The following is a 6,000-nucleotide window of genomic DNA, read 5'->3' as shown; positions in this document are numbered from 1 at the left end:
ATGTAATAGATTGAGAGTAATGAGCACAGGCGGGCTGTCAGCCTTTGCTGACACCATGCATGTGTTTGGTAGCTACGTTAGGCTTGTTATCTTGCAAGGTGTCTCCTGAGTGTAAGCTTCTTCTCCTGTGTACTCACCTAGTTGTGTTTGCGGGGGTTGAGCTTTGCTCTTTCGATCCTCCTCTCAACTGTCAATCAACTGTTTACTAACTACTTTTTTTTCCCCCACACCATACACACACACCCCAGGAAGCAGCCCGTGACAGCTGACTAACTTCCAGGTACCAATTTACTGCTAGGTAACAGGGTTATTCAGGGTGAAAGAAACTTTGTCCATTTGTTTCTGCCTGGTGCGGGACTCGAACCCGCGCCACAGAATTACGAGTCCTGCGCGCTATCCACCAGGCCTGGTGGATAGAGCCCACACTGTGCCCACATGATGGTGTGATGGAGCCCACAACCCACATGTGTAAACACATGTGGGTGTCCATGGGGGAGTGTTTTACAGCATGTGTCTTTATACTCTCAGGCTTATGGACATGTTTTGCTGTTCATCTTTGCAGATACTTTTTTGTATATGGGAGAGAGAGGGATGCCCTCGAGTAGATCCAAGCTCTTGGGCCCCCAGCTGTGGGAGTGGGGCGTCTCTTGGTGTAAATTACGAGGTATATAATTACGTTATATCGAGGTCCCCCCCCCCCCGCCAAAGGTTCAACTACTGACCCTCCCCAGGATACAACCTAGACAACACTTGCCTATCTTCGACATATTTATTTACTGCTAGGCGAACAGATGCATTAGGTGAAAGCGAATAGGTGCATTAGGTGAAAGCGAATGTGCTCAACTATTCCTGTCCCGCCCAGGAATCGAACCCGGGATCCAAGATCGTGAACCGTGAACGAAATCAACTACACTACAGTGTGAAAAAAAAATAATGTTGGGAAGCGATGAACCCGCAGTAAGTGGCAGCTTAGAGAGCCACAATAAGTGTGGGAAAAATAAAGTGTCGAAGAACACAATAACCAGAGCAATAATGAAGGTCCAAACTATAATAACAAAGAGGGCCAAAGAGGGGACAGAAAGTATAAATAAAATACTGAAATTATGCCAGAAAACATTGATGACTCCAAGAGGGAAAGTTGTAAATACAAGACGTAAAATATTAAAATTAAAAAACTGCACGGAACAGAGTGTTTTAGACGCTAAGATGAAGGAATGTGAACATTCCGAAAGTTGTTTAGAGGCAGCCAGAAACACTGCAAGACTATGGATGGGAAGAGAGAGAAACACACGAGACTGGACTGCAAGTGTTCATCAAGCACACACACACCTCCTACACTCCTACTACCACAGAAACACTCATCTTCACAACACACCACTACTCCCAGCACTAAACGAATCACAGCCAAAACTACAGCACGTCCTGGGTCATGAAGGAGATGGAAAACAACTCACAAAACATACCAGAAGCGACAAATAGTATATGACAGTCTTATATTTGCCAACAAGGCCTAAAGTCTAAATCGAGAAACAAAGTTACGTTCATGAGCAGGCGATGAGTCACAATAACGTGGCTGAAGTATGTTGACCAGACCATACACACTAGAAGGTGAAGGGACGACGACGTTTCGGTCCGTCCTGGACGATTCTCAAGTCGATTGAGAATGGTCGACTTAATCGACTTGAGAATGGTCCAGGACGGACCGAAACGTCGTCGTTCCTTCACCTTCTAGTGTGTGGTCTGGTCAACTTACGTTCATGAATATCTTCCTAATAGAGTCGAATTTAATATTTAGAGCCTTAACAGAAAACCATACTGGAGACAACATAGGACACTGAAATCTGGATCCTAAAATATAATATACATAAATGTGATAGAGTAAATAGATAAAAATGCAGAAGTTGGTTTGTATATTAAAGTTTACATATAATGTAGGTAGAGATACTTGGAATCAAAATAGAGAACATGAACCTCGATACTATTCTAATATGCAAGCTGTCAGGTGTAACGGTTGAGGAATTGACAGAACAGAAACAAAATGTAAAATTGCTTCAGTTATCAAGAAACCCCAAGAGCCAAACATTGTCTCCCACTTCAAGCTAGGCAGTTTAAGATGAAGAATATCAAACAATATTATATCAGGAAATCAACCTGGAAATAATCAATCAGAGGTCCGAGAACTACTTAGATTTTGTGACAAATGTTTGCTTAGCCCACAGATAACAGAGCCAACTGTGGACGATAATACTCTCCCCCTGATCTTCCCCTCCCTCTCTCCCTCCCTCCCTCCTTCCATCCCTTCCCCCCCTCTAACCCTTCTTCCATGCCTCTTCTCCCGCGTGCCTTCTCTCCCAATCTCCTTCCCTCCCTCCCTCCCTCCCTCCCTCCCTCCCTCCCTCCCCTTCCTCTCCCTCCTTCCATCCCTCTTTCCATCCCTGCCCCTCCCTCCCACCACCCGTCGTCTTGATGGTTCCCTCCCTCGGCGGAAGACATCAAAGGAGGAAGGGGAAGTTCCTCGGAGCGGATATAGCAGTTGTTGAGGACCTGAGCAACGAGGGAGGGGGTTTAGTGGGGGAGGGTGGGGGGGGGGGGACGGTGGTTTTTTTTAGGGGGGGGGGAGTAAGGAGGATGGAGAGGCACAGGCGAAGGGAAATGTTTGGATCTGGGAATATATTTTATGATTTATGAAAGCCGGCGGGCTGTCCGCCTTGCTGGCACGATGTGTATTCATCTAGTTGTGCTTGCGGGGGTTGAGCTCTGCTTTTTGGTCCCGCCTCTCAACTGTCAATCAATTGATGTTGATTGACAGTCAATCACTGATACACTCAATCAACTGAGTATGTGTGTGTGTGTGTGTGTGTGTCCTTGCTTTGGAAATTATTTGTTTATTAAACGACATACACAAGATAGAAACAAAGAAATATAAAAATAATAATTAGAGTACTTAAAACAGATCGCTGTTTTAAACCTTAAATATTATTAAGATTTATATATAAACTTAAGAAACAGATTACATAGAACTCCAAAATTTCATAATCGTAATTAAAAAATATATAATTCAAATTGACATTCATTTGAAATACGCGCCCATTGTTGGCATGACCTGACCTTTGACCTAAAGTACACTTCACTAATGGCTTGACAAGAGGTGCTCGCTCATTGGTGGCCTCACCTGACCCTTGACCTCTTCCCGGTAGTGACAACCTGCTGCCAGTATCCCCAATCTCAGATGGTTAATTATACCTAAACTGTAAACAAAAATAAGATGCTTAAATAAAGTAAAAATCACCAAACACACACGCACACACATATAGTATATATATATATATATATATATATATATATATATATATATATATATATATATATATATATATATATATATATATATATAACATGGCAAATATATATATATATATTTGTTTTCAGTTGCATATTGTCCTGCGGACCATTCAGGCTTGTTCGCATATATATATATATATATATATATATATATATATATATATATATATATATATATATATATATATATATATATATATATTAAATGTCGTACCTGATAGCCAGAATTACAGTACTAGGCCTAGTAATCACGGCCCAATTTACGTGGCAGAGATTTTAGTAGTTTCAAATATTTCTTTTAACGTTGGTTCTTTCCTAACAAATATTAATATATTATAATAGGAACACATGAATTACTGACTTATTTATGGTAGGTTAGGTTAGGTTAGGATAAGTTTGTCAAATTTATATGTTAGTTTTGACTCAAATTTAAAATAAATCAAATCATGTATAATGTAATGGAAAGCTTTATCATCCCATAAGAAAAAATTGGGAAAAATATAATATTTCAGGCAACACTATAGACAGCTTCGCGTCTGGTCTTTGAACAGTTTCGACACCATCTTTTTGCTGCTGTTATAGTCACTATTTTTTATTATTTTTTTTATTTTTAGCTGCTCACTGTTGGTGAAATAAAACTGAATATATTCTGGCCGAGGAGGAAAGGGGGAAGCAGAAGAATAGACGTTAGAGGAAGAGGAGAATGGTAGGAGAATATGAGAAGGGAAGGGGACGACATAAGATAATTGGGGAGAGTGAATGGAAAAGCTGGGAAGGAGGACGGAGCGGGAGGTATACAATAAGGGGAAGCGTAAGAACATGGGGAATGAGAATGGGAAGGAGATAGTGGGGGAAAGCGAGCAGGTTTACAAGTAAGAGGATGTAGAAAAGACTAAATAAATGTAAATGTGAGTGGGCGTGGCGACCCCCGCCACCTGAGGGGCACGAACCGGTGCCCCTAGACAGGTATGGGCATTGTGCCCAGTGAGAGAAAGACCAGGCAGGGCGTGGTACAGAGATAAAGGAGGGATAAAGACACAGAGAGAGAGGAAATACAGATAGAACCAAATCTGTGTAAACGTTTAACCAAAATCCCTTTTGATTCATAATATAAAAAACGGTGTTACAGTTCTTCACAAAGCTAAGTCTCTCCTCTCTCTTTCACTTATCGTTTCTCTCTCATCGCTGGCTCTCTCTTTCTCATCTCTCTTACGTTTTCCGTTCAAGAAGATGGACAATAATTAAGAGTTAAAGCTAATTTCATCTTCATAGTGTCCTACCTACTGTACCTTGTGGTGCCCTCTTCCCTTGTATTAGTGCCTAGAACATGCAACTTCACCATTGTAATCACTGTCATCAACTTCTATCACAGTTGTTATGTTGAACCTAATTTTTGCTACAATGTACCTATTAATAATCTTCAAAACTGTCACCGCCACCCTGTGACTGTCACCGCCTTTCCTCTACCGCCCACAAGATGGGTATGGGGTGCATAATAAAGGAACTAAACTAACCAACACACATATCGAACAGCTTGTTAGTGGTGGCATATCACACAGCTCGAGAGCCCTATAGCTGCTGGTAAAGATATATGTTTTTTATGTTTGAGAGCCAGATGGTATTGGTCACTTTGTTTTTAAAAGTTTTTAATTTAAATTCAATATCTACGCAGTGGGTGTCCGAAAGGGAATCAAAGTCAATAGAAAGGAGCTTCGGCCTTTATCTATATATGGCCTCAGTCATGCAGCGAGATTGCTCTTTGGCACCGAGTGTTTTCTTTGAAAAGGCGCGAGGCGTTTATAAAAAACTAGTTTGAATAGTATGGATAACTTTACAAATATTACATTTTTGGGTATAAACTGAGGCAGTGCACACAGAGTGAGGCGGTGCACACACACACTGAGGCAGTGCACACAAAGTGAAGCAGTGCACACAAAGTGAGGCAGTGCACACAAAGTGAGGCAGTGCACACAAAGTGAGGCAGTGCACACAAAGTGAGGCAGTGCACACAAAGTGAGGCAGTGCACACAAAGTGAGGCAGTGCACACAAAGTGAGGCAGTGCACACACAGTGAGGCAGTGCACACAAAGTGAGGCAGTGCACACAAAGTGAGGCAGTGCACACAAAGTGAGGCAGTGCACACAAAGTGAGGCAGTGCACACAAAGTGAGGCAGTGCACACAAAGTGAGGCAGTGCACACAAAGTGAGGCAGTGCACACAAAGTAAGGCAATGCACACAAAGTGAAGCAGTGCACACAAAGTGAAGCAGTGCACACAAAGTGAGGCAGTGCACACAAAGTGAGGCAGTGCACACAAAGTGAGGCAGTGCACACAAAGTGAGGCAGTGCACACAAAGTGAAGCAGTGCACACAAACCGAGTTGTGATATATCAATAAGAAAATCATTTTCAGCCAATCAGATTTATAATTTGTACCAGAAGAGACAACATCGGCACTTTCCTGTACCGTGGAAGATTAACCCCTTTCCAATATTAATCCTTCTCTTTCCACCCAAAAAGCAAATTAGAGATCAGCCCAAGCTTCGTCTTGAGGCAAAGCTCAACGCCTTATGCCATATTGATGCTCTATCCACAGAGCATTCTCTCTTTCTTACCATATACACTGATGGTTCCCTACACCGCCCCACGGGTGCAGCTGG

The sequence above is a fragment of the Procambarus clarkii genome, chromosome 24, assembly GCF_040958095.1.
Source record: "Procambarus clarkii isolate CNS0578487 chromosome 24, FALCON_Pclarkii_2.0, whole genome shotgun sequence".
Lineage (NCBI taxonomy): Eukaryota > Metazoa > Arthropoda > Malacostraca > Decapoda > Cambaridae > Procambarus > Procambarus clarkii.
The sequence above is the reverse complement of the archived record's forward strand: the minus strand, read 5'-3'. Positions refer to the sequence as shown.